A 16,525-nucleotide genomic window follows, 5' to 3' on the forward strand; every position below is an offset into this window, starting at 1 on the left:
TCCCCGTTATCGGCCATTACTGGGGAGGAGACTGTAGGACAGGAGACTACAATCTATTACTCCCCGTTATCGGCCATTACTGGGGAGGAGACTGTAGGACAGGAGACTACAATCTATTACTCCCCGTTATCGGCCATTACTGGGGAGGAGACTGTAGGACAGGAGACTACAATCTATTACTCCCCGTTATCAGCCATTACTGGGGAGGAGACTGTAGGACAGGAGACTACAATCTATTACTCCCCGTTATCGGCCATTACTGGGGAGGAGACTGTAGGACAGGAGACTACAATCTATTACTCCCCGTTATCAGCCATTACTGGGGAGGAGACTGTAGGACAGGAGACTACAATCTATTACTCCCCGTTATCGGCCATTACTGGGGAGGAGACTGTAGGACAGGAGACTACAATCTATTACTCCCTGTTATCAGCCATTACTGGGGGAGGAGACTGTAGGACAGGAGACTACAATCTATTACTCCCCGTTATCGGCCATTACTGGGGAGGAGACTGTAGGACAGGAGACTGCAATCTATTACTCCCTGTTATCAGCCATTACTGGGGAGGAGACTGTAGGACAGGAGACTACAATCTATTACTCCCCGTTATCGGCCATTACTGGGGAGGAGACTGTAGGACAGGAGACTACAATCTATTACTCCCTGTTATCAGCCATTACTGGGGGAGGAGACTGTAGGACAGGAGACTACAATCTATTACTCCCTGTTATCAGCCTAGACAATATATGTAGTCACACACTTGGTTAATTGTAGGAGAGGCTGCTGCATAGAAAGGCATTGTACAGTGTTAGGTTAGGGTAGAGGGCCCGAAGGGTCCACATGGGCAATAAGCCCAGGACTCAGCAGCAGTCTCAATGTTACAAGTGAGAAGCCTAGCCTTCCTCCGCACCAGCACAGCAACTGGCAAGTACAGCAGAATGTGGCAACTCATTGCTTGGGCACACACCTTCAAGACTGGGGTGAAATGGTCTGGGGAACCCACAGAAGCAGTAAGTACAGATGGAGAAGGCCAATGGACAGAACAGTACATCAGATCAGGGCTCATGCTCAGTGGCTACTGACTCCGGCATCTAATGATCTTGTTTCTAGGGCGAAACAGATGGAGGGATGCTTAGCCGTGGCAGAGAGGAAGCTGAAAAACCGTCAGGGATGGTCGGACCCGGGCTCGTGCAGAGTAACCGTGAAGGAAGAGCAGGGAAAGAGAATGAACCTTGTTATGTGAAGTATTTTGTAAATGCTATGTAATGAACTAAGTAAAGATGTCTTTGTTGAAGTTATTATGGACTGTGTCTCAGTTGATGTGAATTTTCCTGGAAATGGTCTCCCACTACATAGGTAGGACCCTGAAGGAGCTGAATCCGGAGACACAGGTATGCTGACTAGCGAGCATGATTTTTGTGTGGGGAGAGGCCAGGACACCAGAGCCCCGGTGTCCTCGGCTATGACTTCTGTCCTGGACCTCCCTTACAGTCGCGTGGAGAAGTCTCCGCATTTGTTTTATATTTCTGATTTCAGGGGAAGTTTTTGTATTCAGAACTGCAAAATACTTGGGAGTCTTTACTCCATTCACATCCAAAGCTGCAGGGGCTGACGTCGCTAATATAATGACGTAATCAGACTTTAGACCGTACTCCGTATACCGCATCTCCAGCTTGTCATCTGCTGACAACCTGCCGGCATACTGTGTGTGAGAGGTAGTCAGCATCGCAGTCTGGAATCAGGGCGTCCTCAAAAATAATTTCCAAAATATAATTTTTTCCAGGAGAAGCTGAAGGTCCAGGGCTGGAATTAATATTTTTGGGGAGATAGACTCTATATAATGAAATCCCAGCGGATGAAGGGACATCAGCGAGGAATCCTCCCAAGATCAGCACACTCCTCTACTGAAGTCCGCTGCTGAGAACACTTACAAAACAGCAACTGAGCCCCGGGGTGATCGGCCATTGTGTTCAGTACACAGGACGTTCCCTCGTCACCCGGGCGATTGAGCATGTTACTACTGATCTCCGGCCCAGGTATATACTGTGTGTATATATACAGTATGCATTTGACAGAGTCACTGGCTTTGGTGGAGGAAGGGAGGTTCGTGTCACTGCGCATGCAGCGATCGGCGGTGTGAAACGGGAGTGGTTTTGTGCCTCCAGCACACTAGGTGCTGAGAGGCCGTGTACAGAGTTTAATGGGCCGGATTCATGTGAGCACCCACAGTGCGGGAGGGAGGGTGCTCACCGGACCCTGCTTACCTGCAGGTGTTTGAGGGCCGGCAGTGATGCCATGATCACGTGACCAGCACATGCGATGATTTACCTGGACCTGTGGTTCAGTCGGTGTGCGGTGCTGTGGGGAGAAGCTGTACAACCCACAGAAGTGAGGACTGAGAGTGGTATTCCCTAACAGTGTGCGAGAGGACCCCGCACCAAGGAGAACTGAACGGAATGCTGTAATTTTTTATTTCTGTCATGCCCGGGGGATTGGGTTTTGTTTTCAACACCGTGGCTTATGCTGCAAATAAAAAACCCACTGGTGTTTTATGTGCATGGGCTCCTGAGTCTACCTGAAGGCTTCTACCAAGCGTGACAACCCCTCACAATAAATATATATACACTGCTCAAAAAAATAAGGGGAACACTTAAACAACAGAATCTAACTCCAAGTGAATCAAACTTCTGTGAAATCAAACTGTCCACTTAGGAAACAACACTGACTGACAATCAATGTCACATGCTGTTGTGCAAATGGAATAGACAACAGATGGGAATTATTGGCAATTATCCAGACACCCGCAATAAAGGAATGGTGTTGGGCTGTGAGCACAACCAACCCCCATCTGTGGACGTCGGGCACTCAGACCGTCCTCATTGTGTCGGTTTCTAACCCTTTGTGCAGACACATGCACATTTGTGGCCTGCTGGAGGTCATTTTGCAGGGCTCTGGCAGTGCTCCTCCTGTTCCTCCTTGCACAAAGGCTGAGGTAGCGGTCCTGCTGCTGGGTTGTAGCCCTCCTACGACCCCCTCCACGTCTCCTGGTGTACTGGCCTGCCTCCTGGTAGCGCCTCGACACTACGCTGACAGACACAGCAAACCTTCCTGCCACAGCTCACATTGATGTGCCATCCTGGATGAGCTGCACTACCTGAGCCACTTGTGTGGGTTGTAGAGTCCGTCTCATGCTACCACGAGTGTGAAAGCACAACCAACATTCAAAAGTGACCAAAACATCAGCCAGAAAGCATTGGTACTGAGATGTGGTCTGTGGTCCCCACCTGCAGAACCACTCCTTTATTGATGGTGTCTTGATAATTGCCAATAATTTCCATCTGTTGTCTATTCCATTTGCACAGTAGCATGTGACATTGATTGTCAGTCAGTGTTGCTTCCTAAGTGGACAGTTTGATTTCACAGAAGTTTGATTCACTTGGAGTTATATTCTGTTGTTTAAGTGTTCCCTTTATTTTTTTGAGCAGTGTATATACTGTATATATATATATATAGTTAATCTGCATTTTCTCTGAGGCTCTGGCTTCATATAAATTTTCTTGCTACAATGGATCCATCGGTACAGAACCATCCGCAGCCGATTCTCTAATCTGTTCTATATCTGATCTTCACTGAACTCAGATCTAATCACCCGGGAATATTCAGATGCAGAGATACATTGTATCCATATATATCGCTACTCCTGTAAGTCACATCACCCCCATTAAGGCACCAGTAGGGAACGTTACATGAAAAGAATAGAAACTATACAAAAGAAATAGAAAGTATGAAAAGATACAAAGGAGAGAAAAATAGTAAAACATAAAAACTAGAATAAAAGATGAAAAATAACGAAATCAATATTTGATACTATATGAAGACATGTTTTATCTTCCCAGTATTTGTGTATACAGTATGAGTGAATCAGAAGTCCCCGGATCCCGGACTCTATCACTGATGCTCCCGAGTCCCAGGATGAGGTTGGTGCAGCCCTTGGACAAGACTGGAGGACGCGTCTGATGTATTTAGTCGCTCGATACTCGGAGCTCATCGTTATGTGATTGTCCTGTTATTGAGCCGATGCCTGAGACTCTGATTGTCCAAGAGAATAAAACGCTGCATTATTTACCAGGTGCAGAATCGCCACCGATCGCCGCCTGATTTATGGGATGGACTTTTCATGACTTCTGTAATTTCCAAATCTGACACAAGATTTCTAACACTGCACCATAAATCTCCAAGATAGCGCCAAACTGTGCTCACATACAGCAATATACAGTTGTGCTCAAAAGTTTACATACCCCGGCAGAATTGTTGTTTTATTGGCCTTTTTTTCAGACAATATGAATGATAACACCAAAACCTTATCTCCACTCATGGTCAGTGGTTGGGTGAAGCCATTGATTGTAAGACTACTGTGTTTTCTCTCTTTTCATAATGACAACCCAAAACATCCAAATGACCCTGAACAAAATTTCACACACCCTGGTTATTTTGGCTTAATAACATGCACAGAAGTTGACACAATGGGATTGACTGGCTACTAAAGGTAACATCCTCCCCTGTGACCTGTTTGTTTGTAATCAGTGTGTGCATAAAAGCTGAGTGAGTATCTGGGATCCAGACAGACTCTTGCATCTTTCATCCAGCCACTGATGTTTCTGGATTGTGAGTCATGGAGAAAGCAAAGGAATTGTCAACGGATCTACAGGAAAAGGTAGTTGAACTGTATAAAACAGGAAAGGGATACAAAAGATATCCAAGGAGTTGATAATGCCAGTCAGCATCGTTCAAACTGTGATTAACAAATGGAAAATCAGGGGCTCTGTAAAAACAAAACCACGGTCAGGTAGACCAACAAAAATATCATCCACAACTGCCAGGAAAATTGTTCAGGATGCAAAGAAAAACCCACAAATAACATCAGCTGAAATACTGGACTCTCTGAGAACTAGTGGTGTGGCTGTTCCAAGATGCACAATAAGGAGGCACTTGAAGAAAAATGGACTGCATGGTCGAGTCGCTAGAAGAAAGCCATTACTGAGCAAATGCCACAAAGTATCTCACCTACAATACGCAAAACAGCACAGAGACAAGCCTCAAAACTTCTAGAACAAGGTAATTTGGAGTGATGAGACCAGAATTGAACTTTTTTGCCACAACCATAAGCGTTACATTTGGAGAGAGGTCAACAAGACCTATGATGAAAGGAGCACCATTCCTACTGTAAGGGTCCTGTTACACTAAGCGACGCTCCAGCGATCCCGACAATGATACGACTTGTTAAGGATCGCTGGTGCGTCGCTATATGGTCACTAGTAAGCTGTCAAACACGCAGATCTACTCAACGACGCAGCAACGATCCGGCGATCCGTATAACGACCTCGGTTGTTATGAATGAGTCACCGTAGGAGGCAAAAACAGAAATACTAGCTAAGTCCAGAAAACCAGAGAAGTTGGCAGCTATCGGATTGCAGACCCCTGAACCTAACAACAACAACTAGCAGTAGCCGTGGGGGGTTCCTACGGTGCCCTAGACCCCTCGATCACAGCCGGAGAACTACATAGCCTAAAGACAGAAAGGGAAATCTAAACTGCCCCAGACCAGACCCCAAAGCAATAGGCAGCCCCCAACATATAATGACGGTGAAGCAAGATGAAAAAACACTCACACAGATAGAAAGATAGGCTGAGCAAACGATGGGGCCCAAGCTAACTAAATAGGACAGAATAGAAAAGCTGCTCTCTGCAATCCGCCAAAACCCTCTCAAAAACAAGAGCCAACAGACTGATAGGGAAAAAAGCCCTGAGGACGCTAGGCTTCAAAAAGACTATATCAGTACTCAGGTATTATCTGAAGACAGAGCAAAAAGGAATACAGCTCACCCAGCAGGAAAAGGCAGAAATCCAGAAAAACAAGGCAAAACAAAACCAAAACACAAATGCAAAAAGTAGAGCAGAAAACTTAGCTTTTGAGGAGCAGGAATCAGACTGGTCTCCAAGAATCCCTCAGAGAAATCACCCGCAAGGCAGAAGGGCGTCGGCTGCCTTATATCCAGTCAGCAATCCCAGTCACCCAGTCATCATCATTCTGCTCAGGTGCTTTGTAATCAGCCTCACTACCTTCCTTTACCAGAAGAGGGAGTTCATCAGACCTCAATGGTGAAGGGGAAAATGAACTCACAACACTCGGTGGTCATTGGGACCTTGTCACACAGCAGCTATTCTGACGACTCATGCCTGCGTCCCTGAGTTCTGCGTCGCCGAGGTCGCTCGTCGGCGTCAAACGCAGCAATGCATGCTGGCCAGCGGGACACCAGCGATCAAAAAATGGCCCAGGACATTCAAGCATGATCAGCGATATCCAGCGGGGGGGACGATCGCCGATATGTGTCACACGTTGCGAGATCGCTGTTGCATCACAAAATCTGTGCCATATCAGCGATCTCGCTAACAATCTCATTATGTGAGACGGGGCCTTTAAGCACGGAGGTGAGTCACTGATGTTTTGGGGACGTGTGAGGAATGAATGTAGCACGTTATGAGCAAATACTGGAGGCAAAGTTGCAATCATCAGTCCGGAAGCTGCGCATTGGACGTACTTGGACCTTCCAACATGACAACGATCCAAAACACAATTCCAAGTCGACCTGTCATTGGCTACAGCAGAACAAAGTGAAGGTTCTGGAGTGGCCATCTCAGTCTCCTGACCTCAGAATCATTGAGCCACTCTGGGGAGATCTCAAGTGCGCAGTTCATGCTAGACAGCCCAGGAATTTACAGGAACTGGAGGCTTTTTACCAAGAAGAGTGGGCAGCTTTACCATCTGAGAAAATAAAGAACCTCATCCACAACTACCACAAAAGACTTCAAGCTGTCATTGATGTTAGAGGGGGCAATGCACGGTATTAAGAAATGGGGTGTGTGAACTTTTGATCAGGGTCATTTGGATGTTTTGGGTTGTCATTATGAGGTAAAAAGAGTAGTCTGACAATAAATGGCTTCACCCGACCACTAACCATGAGTGGAGAAAAAGGTTTGGTGTTATCATTCATATTCTCTGAAAAAAGGCCAAGAAAGCAAAAATTCTGCCGGGGTATGCAAACTTTTGAGCACAATTATAGTGCCCAATAGTGTCCTATATAATGTCATACAGCTCCAACACAAGCTGAATAGTACCAATATAGCGCCATACTGTTCCCACATAGAGCAATATAGTGTCCAGGGAACATCATATTGTACCCACCTACGGTGGTATTGTGCCCAGAGAGTGCCATACTTTACCCGAATAAAGTGAGTGCCATATCATACTCACATGAATACCGTTCTTCCCCCTATGGGGAAATATTAACGATTGCTCATAAATTGGGATTATTCAGTGATTTTTCCACATCCCATGGTTGGCCGGACGCCTGTGTGCAGTCGCACCTAATTGCAGGGATTCCGTGACAATGTATCAGTGGTCCACTTCTGCTCCTGATGGATGATTTGTAATCCTCGTTGTATCCGCAGGACGTTCTGCGTCTGTGATGACCGCGGCGCTGATCCTGATGTATCACACGACTGATGAATTTATAGCCCATCCCTGGCTTGTTCTCTTGGCAATATCTGGGTATTTCCTTGGATGGGGGCTACAATTCATAGGATAAGAGGCGACATCCCATCTTCCATGGAGACTTTGTATAACACTACATTATGCGCTCTGCTGACAAAGTATTTCCATATTCACAGCAGCACAGAGTATTTCAGCTCCAAATCTCATACTGTATTCATCCTAAATTGCCCCCCGGCACACAGCACATCAGCGGCTGTATTCTACATTCTGCCGGGCATTCAGGGTCTGTGGGAGGCAGAGCGAGGGCCCTTTAAGACGCAGCAATGGCGGCCACCAATCATGTGTAGACGACAATGGTGATTCTCCCAGTGGCGATGGCGTCTGACGCCGGGTTATTGCTCTCTGGTAGCGTCTGTTGGTGGTTTTCACGTCGCCGTGATATTCCGAGACGTGTGATTGTTCATCCGATGTTCTTCTGCGGAGCGTGGAGGATTGGGGTCATGTGCAGTCACGGCATCCACCTGGAAGACTGCACCCGATGACGCAGCGCCATATATAAAAGTACAGATGACTTCGCTCCATTGCCCGCGCCGCCATCCGACGACAACCTACGAGGCTGCGGGAAAGTCTTCTGCTGTGAAGTTGCAGTCAAAAAGTTTTGTAACTTTCTAAAACACTTTGATCCGGATTCATAATTTACATCTTTTTTCTGTCTTGTGGTTTTTGCTGTCAATTTTACCATCAATTTCTTCAAGATGAAACAAGCAGGTACATGAATTTTGTGCAAAATCAAAAATGTTCTTTTTTTTTTGCCTTTTACGTTTTTTCACACCATTTTAAAGAGCAAAATGCTGCACGCTCCGTTAGTGTCACACGAAAGTTTGATATTTGGGTAAAAAATGCTGGCTGAGAAAAAAAAATCACTCGAGGAGGAGGAGAAGGAAGTGCAGCAGATTTATGTGTCATTTTTACAACTTTTTAAAAAGTTGTAAATAATTAATGTGCCACAAACAAAAAATCATGTCCATAAAGTAGAACAGGGTAAAAAACAGGAGAACAAGATGGAAATAGACGGCGAAATCGGCGAAGCGAAAAAAGAATTTGGTTCACAGCAAAGAAACGCAAAATATAAAGCCGAAAAAAGGGGAAAACTGGAGAAAAAAAGGTCGTAAATGCAACACTAAAACCTCTGGTCCCTTTGTACTTCAATTCCTCGCCATTTTCCAGCTCTCTGCCTCCTGCCAGATGATGGGAGTTATAGTCCAGGTACAATGTCCTGTAGTGTCCTATATATAATGATATGTGTAGATTTCATATCGGGAGTAAAAGTGTAACCGTCAGTTTAATTTTGATTTAATCAATCAATAATTCACATGAAAATAAGAAATGTAAGAAATCTTATCAGACAAATCGCTTCTTACATTCTCAAATCAGGCGTAAAATGTGTATTCAGTGCAGACAGATATCCCCATTACTGAGATAGGAGGTGACAATTGGTGCTTGTGGAATTCTATGGAGGAGGGAGGAGTTAGGAGCAGATAGAGAGGGAGGAGCTAGTGGAACACACAGACAGAATGGGAGGAGCTAGTGGAACACAGACAGGGGGAGTAGCTAAAGGCAGACACAGAGGGAAGGAGCTAGTGAGAGATAGGGGGAGGACCTAGAGGAACACACAGAGGGGGAGGAACTAGAGGCAGACACAGGTTGAGGAGCTAGTGGAACACAGAGATGGGGAGAAGCTAGTGTGGCGCCCCTGAGGCTCGGTCGCCACAGAGGTACTGCACCTTCTCCTAAGGTGTAGTGCCCCACCGTCTGGGTAAGGTGGGAACTCCTTTCCACGCTCCAACACTCGCACCCCACACAACAGGGTAGTTCTGCACAACCACATTGCGGCTCAGTGCTTAGAGAGTAGCAGAGCACCTCTGTTGGTTCCCTGCATGGAACACTGGATGTGCTGGGAGGCGGGAGGAGTTGAGATTTATAAAAGAGTTTGAAAGTGTAGGATTAGGGGTTCAGTCTGACAGAAGGTCAGTGAGGAAGGAAGCCACTCGGGAGGAGTGGGGATCCCTAGAAGGAGGGATGGAGGAAGGAGTGCTGCAGCTGCCTCAGTGATCTGAGCCAGCTGTCACGGGAAAGGAACAGAAAGAGAAAGACGTAGAACTGCAACCTAAGCTTCCATAAGAGAGAGCAGGAACAGTGTAGAACGAAGGAGTAGGAGAACAGAGAGGAGACGTGGGTTAGAAGAGGAATCCTGCCTATAGGTTCTCAGCGCAAGGCCGGGGCCCGGTCCCCGAGGTTGTATGGACACTTATGGTTCTGCAGCAGACACCGGTGGAGTAGTTGGCTGTAAATGCACTACTCCCATCTGACTTAGGGCACAACAGCAATTGGATAGTGAGCCGGGACTCAGGAGAAGGGAGTCCCCGAAGCAGGCTACAGCTGTCTGCCGTACAAGTAGAGTTCTTGGGAACATCAGTCAGGAGGCACTCCAGTGTAACTCAGTACTAGGAGATCTTCACACTTTAAGGAGCTATAGAGGAGTCGTTCAGAAAGGCACACGTTGGCGGAGTGTTGGAAGGGAGCATTCCACCTGGCCTGGAGGTTGACTGAGTCTCTGACCCGGAGGACACGGCCCGGAGGCAGGCACCCTTGTGTACCGCAGACTGTGAGTAAAGGTTTGGAACTACAAGCCCCGGTGTCCTCCATTCATTCTTGCGCCAACCCGCTCAGCCCCGCTACATCTGGGTACCATCCTTTACACTGCCTGCGCCTCTCCTCATCCATTGCAACTACACGGCCCTGGGGCTACAGCTTCACCTGTGGGGAGCTACACCATCTATGCTGCAACACACCATCAGCCCCAGAGGATCTGCATGCAGCGTCGGCCTAACATCTCACTTGCCGAACACCATAGGTGGCGTCACGAACTATTCCACTTAAACTACACTACATTCCACCATTCACATCTTCCTTGTACTTGGGCGCCCAGGGCTACGGTCCGGGTCACCGCTGCTGTGACACATCCCACTGACACCGGCCCAGTACCGTGTACCCCACGACCCTGGGAGGGTGACCCACTAGTAGAATACTGACAGAGAGGGAGGAGCTAGAGGCAGACAGACGAGGAGAAGCTAGTGGAACACAGACATTTTGCTGCAAGTTCTCCTAAAACAACAATTATACTTCTCCATAAAACTTTATGAGCACCAACTGTCACCTATCTCAGTATGCCAAGGTTTACATTTACTGAAATCAGATTTTCCCTCTCAGTTCGGGGATGCGGGTTCATTTTCTTCTGGAATCTTCCTGTAAATATAATGGAGATGACAAGAGTTCTCTGCTGCGAAGGAAGAGAGAAATGAGAGAAGATATCAAGGAGCAGCGGCTGAAAATCAGCGGGAAGGGACGAGGCCTGGAGGTGATGGCCGCTGCCAGCAATCTCCCAGCAGGTTGTGAGCCGTGAGCGCCAAACATCACCACGATGTCCGAGATCACAGAGCGCGGAGAGGAGACGGGTCATGTATAATAATGACAACAATAATAATAATAATAATATAGATAAGGTGAAGAAGACGGATCATGTGTAATAATAATAACAACAGATAGAAATATAAATAAGAAATGAGAAGAGACCGGAGACAGAGAGCGAGGGACGGATCCTACTAATACAGGGGAATAACGATAGAGATGGAGCACGGCAGACAGATAATATGTGATAATAGAGATAAATAGAAGAGCTGCCGCCTCCAAAGACAGAAGACGGAGAGCGAAGAGCAGATCGTATACACGGACACAATAACAGTGAGAATAACAAATTAGGAGAAGAGTGGCCGCCGTCGGGGACAGAAAATACAAGATAAAGAGGAAGATATAAGTATACATAGATTGTGGGTTAAAACGTCACATATTTGTGTTAATGGAATACTGAAGTAAAGTTTTTGCAAATTTATACACCTGGGCCGATGGGACTGATTGAGTGACAGAGTGCGCCCCAATACTTCTGTCCATAGTGTGGATATGGGGGCTCCATCATCAGCTAGTGGGACCCTCATGTGACTCTACGACTCAGCAGCGTCACAGCAGACTGATCTCCAATCATCTTCCCGCCGACCGTCTGCTGAAACCTCAGAATATTATCTACTTTATAGAAATCATTAGATTAAAGCAATGGCGCAGGGATGGGAGCAGACAGATCTAGGACCCCAGAATGTCTTTCTGAAAAGCAAGACATTGAAGACTCGCAATCCTTACAGCTAACACCCAGGCGGAAAGCATGTAAGAGACCATGATCTTTGTATTTTAGTGTCACCATCATTATCACTATTATTCAGCTGTATTTCAGGTTTATTATAATATCTCTATTAGTGATTCCAGGCCATTGTCATCCAAGCTTCATTATCCCAGGTCATTGTCATCCAAGCTTCATTATCCCAGGTCATTGTCATCCAAGCTTCATTATCCCAGGTCATCGTCATCCAAGCTTCATTATCCCAGGTCATCGTCATCCAAGCTTCATTATTCCAGGTATCACAATCCATTTTTGGAATCTTGGCAACTCTGGTTCCACTATGGTTTAAATGAAGCTTTTTTTCTTTCAGCCCAGCGGGAGTTAATGTCCGTTTCCCTTGCTGGCAGCAAGCTGCAACATCTGAGTTGCTAGGTCAGCTGATGTGGGTGGTGACCACTCCCACCATCCTTTAAATGGTCACCTGATGCATCAGCCGACTGTTGGTGATAGCGTTTCTCTATGGAGACCAGCCTTGCAGTTGCAGCTCTCTGGTGTCAGCTACTTCTGGAGTCCTGTTTCTGTGTCATCTGCGGTGTGGAGCTTGGCAGCAGAGTCTGAAAGCTAAGTGTGATGTTTTTACCTTGTCCATCTCGTGTTTGTCACTGTCCCCTGTGTTTGCACCATCTGTAGTGGTGAGGGTAGCGCTCTTGCCAGCCAGTGCACTAGCCAGAGCAGTGTGAGGTAATAGTGAGGGATGAGGTTCATGACGGTGGCGAGGGAAGGACCCGCTTAGGGCATTAGGGGAGTGCAGGGTCAGGTTCAGATTGTAGCAGGAGGTGTTCATCCTTCATTCCCTATCGGTAGGGCTCACTCTTCAGAAATCCTCCGTCCTGGCAGCCGCTCCCCTCTGCAGACCTCTGTAATTGCAGTGATGTTGCACAGAGCACGGGCCCCAGGGCAGACGGAAGAAACATAAGAACGCGGCTTCATAGTAGAGAATGTGGAACATTTGATAAGCCTGGAGCAGAACATTCCAGCCTTTCTCCTGGGATGGAGGATATGTGTGATGGGTATATGGGCACTGGACTATGGGATGGAGGATATGTACAGTCATATGTTAAAGTTTGGGCACGCCTATTAATGTTAACCTTTTTTCTTTATAACAATTTTGGTTTTTGCAAAAGCTATTTCAGTTTCATATATCTAATAACTGATGGACTCAGTTATATTTCTGGATTCAAATGAGGTTTATTGTACTAACAGAAAATGTGCAATCTGCATTTAAACAAAATTTGACCGGTGCAAAAGTATGGGCACCTCAACATAAAAGTGACATTAATATTTTGTAGATCCTCCTTTTGCAAAAATAACAGCCTCTAGTCGCTTCCTGTAGCTATTAATGAGTTCCTGGATCCTGGATGAAGGTATTTGTGACCATTCCTGTTTACAAAACAATTCCAGTTCAGTTAAGTTTGATGGTCGCCGACCATGGACAGCCCGCTTCAAATCATCCCACAGATGTTCAATTGTTCACCTTCTGGTGAAGGAAGGTAGTGAGGCTGATTACAAAGCACCTGAGCAGAATGATGATGACTGGGTGACTGGAATTGCTGACTGGATATAAGGCAGCCGACGCCCTTCTGCCTTGCGGGTGATTTCTCTGAGGGATTCTAGGAGACCAGTCTGATTCCTGCTCCTCAAAAGCTAAGTTTTCTGCTCTGCTTTTTGCATTTGTGTTTTGGTTTTGTTTTGCCTTGTTTTTCTGGATTTCTGCCTTCCCCTGCTGAGTGAGCTGAATTCCTTTTTGCTCTGTCTTCAGAAAATACCTGAGTGCTGATATAGTCTTTTTGAAGCCTAGCGTCTTCAGGGCTTTTTTCCCTATCAGTCTGTTGGCTCTTGTTTTGAGAGGGTTCTGGCGGATTGCAGACAGCAGCTTTTCTATCCTGTCCTATTTAGTTAGCTTGGGCCCCATCATTTGCTCAGCCTATCTTTCTATCTGTGTGAGTGTTTTTTCATCTTGCTTCACCGTCATTATATGTTGGGGGCTGCCTATTGCTTTGGGGTCTGCTCTGGGGCAGTTTAGATTTCCCTTTCTGTCTTTCGGCTATGTAGTTCTCCGGCTGTGATCGAGGGGTCTAGGGCACCGTAGGAACCCCCCCACGGCTACTGCTAGTTGTTGTTGTTAGGTTCAGGGGTCTGCAATCCGATAGCTGCCAATTTCTCTGGTTTTCTGGACTTAGCTAGTATTTCTGTTTTTGCCTCCTACGGTGACTCATTCATAACAGAATCACCCCCCATACCGCAGATACTAGGGTACTCAATAGCAGGAAAGAATTGTAAAAAAAAAAAAAAAGTGTGTATATTTTTTCCTCTATATCTCTGAGGCCATAGGGGGATTTTTTTTTTCTCTCAATGGAGATAAAGCAATTGTCTGATCATGTGGAGCAGCTCGCTGTGGAAGTGCGGGGAATTTCCGCCTACTTTGCTCATTCACATGCTGCTGAACCAAAGATCCCAACTCCTGATGTTTTTTGGGGGGATCGGTCTAAATTTTTGAATTTCAAAAATAATTGTAAATTATTTTTTGCCTTGAAGCCTAACTCGTCAGGGAGCTCCGCGCAGCAGGTTAAAATTGTCATCTCTTTGCTGCGTGGCGATCCCCAGGATTGGGCGTTTTCTTTGAAACCAGATGATCCTATTCTGACTAATGTGAACGCATTTTTTCAAGCCTTGGGGTTGTTGTATGACGAACCTAATGCTATTGATCAGGCTGAAAAGACCCTGTTGGCATTGAGCCAGGGTCGAGATTCTGCAGAATTGTAATCTCAAAAATTCAGAAAGTGGGCGGTCCTTACTACCTGGAATGATAATGCCTTGGCAACTCTCTTTCGGAAGGGTTTGTCAGAAGCCATAAAAGATATTATGGTGGGATTTCCTGTTCCCTCTGGTCTTGACGATTCTATGTCATTAGCCATTCAGGTTGATCGGCGTTTACGTGAACGCTGGACTGCACGAGAGGTGTTGCCACCTGTTGAACAACTGTCTGAACCTATGCAATGTGATAGAGTTTTGTCCAGGGAGCAACGTCAGGAGTTCAGAAGGCGTAATAAGCTGTGTTTTTTTTGTGGAGATGCCTCGCATATTATTTCTGTCTGTCCTAAACGAGAGAAACGTTTTGCACACACGTTTTCTGTGGGTGGTGTTCAACCTAAGTTTCTTCTGGCAATTACTCTGATCTGCTCCCTGTCCACATTTTCCGCCAAGGTTTTTGTGGATTCGGGAGCAGCCCTGAACCTAATGGACTTGGATTTTGCTAAACGTTGTGGATTTCCGATGACACCTCTGCGGACGCCTATCCCTTTGAGGGGGTTTGATTCTACTCCTTTGGCGAAAAATAAACCTCAGTTTTGGACCCAGGTGGTAATGTGGGTCGCCCCAGACCATCAAGAAAATTGCAGATTTTTGGTGTTGCATAATTTGCATGATACCATTGTTCTGGGGTTTCCCTGGTTGCAAATTCATAATCCAGTTTTGGATTGGAAATCTTTGTCTGTGGTGAGTTGGGGTTGTCGGTGTGCCCTTAGTGAGGCTCCGGTTTTTTCCACCTCTCCTCAGTCGCATGATGTTCCTGACTATTTGGCGGACTTTTATGATGTATTTAGTGAGAATGAGTCTGCGTCCTTGCCTCGTCATAGGAGTTATGACTGTGCAATTGAACTGAGCCCGGGGTGTAAATTTCCCAAGGGTCACCTCTTCAATTTATCTGTACCCGAGCACGAGGCTATGCGATCCTATATTAAGGAGGCATTGGAGAAGGGTCATATTAGACCATCCTCTTCACCCTTAGGTGCCAGGTTTTTTTTCGAGGCCAAAAAGGATGGTTCATTAAGGCCTTGTATTGATTATCATGCCCTCAACAAAATTACTATTAAATATCAGTATCCGTTACCCCTGATTTTGGATCTATTCTCCAGAGTTAAAGGTGCTTGCTGGTTTACCAAGCTTGACCTCAGGGGGGCGTATAATCTTATCCGCATTAAGCATGGGGATGAATGGAAGACGGCGTTTAATACTCCGGAGGGACATTTTGAGTACCTGGTGATGCCTTTTGGGCTCACTAATGCCCCTTCTGTCTTCCAGTGCTTCATGAACGACATTTTCCGAGACTTTGTGGATACATTTTTGATTATCTATCTGGATGATATTTTGATCTTCTCCAAGGATTGGGATTCTCATGTGGAACATGTTCGGACTGTGTTCCGGATCTTGAGGGAGAATTCCCTGTATGTCAAGGTACAGGCCATTTATGATTGGGTTCAGCCCACTTCTTTGAAGGCCCTCCAGAAGTTTTTGGGTTTTGCTAATTTTTATTGGAAATTTATAGCAAAATTTTCTAGTATTGCCAAGCCATTGACTGATCTGACTAAGAAGGGTGCTGATGTGTTGAATTGGTCTCCGGAGGCTGTTTCTTCCTTTCAGGAGCTGAAGCGAAGATTCACTTCTGCCCCGGTTTTGCGGCAACCTGATGTCTCACTCCCGTTCCAGGTAGAGGTGGACGCTTCTGAGATTGGTGCAGGAGCTGTTTTGTCCCAAAAGGATCCTGTAACCTCTAAAATGAATCCCTGTGCTTTCTTTTCCCGAAAGTTCTCTCCATCTGAACGTAACTATGATGTGGGGAATCGGGAACTGTTAGCCATGAAATGGGCATTTGAGGAGTGGAGACATTGGTTGGAGGGAGCTAAAC

The 16,525-nt window shown here is 46.2% G+C and overlaps 1 long non-coding RNA gene across 1 annotated transcript; it reads left to right on the top strand.

The window, feature by feature from the left end:
* Nucleotides 1-239: 239 nt before the first annotated feature.
* Nucleotides 240-1,299, top strand: LOC141051408 (uncharacterized). The gene is made up of 2 exons (XR_012220644.1): nucleotides 240-1,011; nucleotides 1,112-1,299. It is a non-coding gene; the product is annotated as an uncharacterized lncRNA (long non-coding RNA).
* The last annotated feature ends 15,226 nt before the right edge of the window (nucleotides 1,300-16,525 follow it).

This window comes from Dendrobates tinctorius, unplaced genomic scaffold (genome assembly GCF_039654945.1).
Source record: "Dendrobates tinctorius isolate UK_male_01 unplaced genomic scaffold, ASM3965494v1 ptg000157l, whole genome shotgun sequence".
In the NCBI taxonomy this organism is placed as follows: Eukaryota; Metazoa; Chordata; class Amphibia; order Anura; family Dendrobatidae; genus Dendrobates; species Dendrobates tinctorius.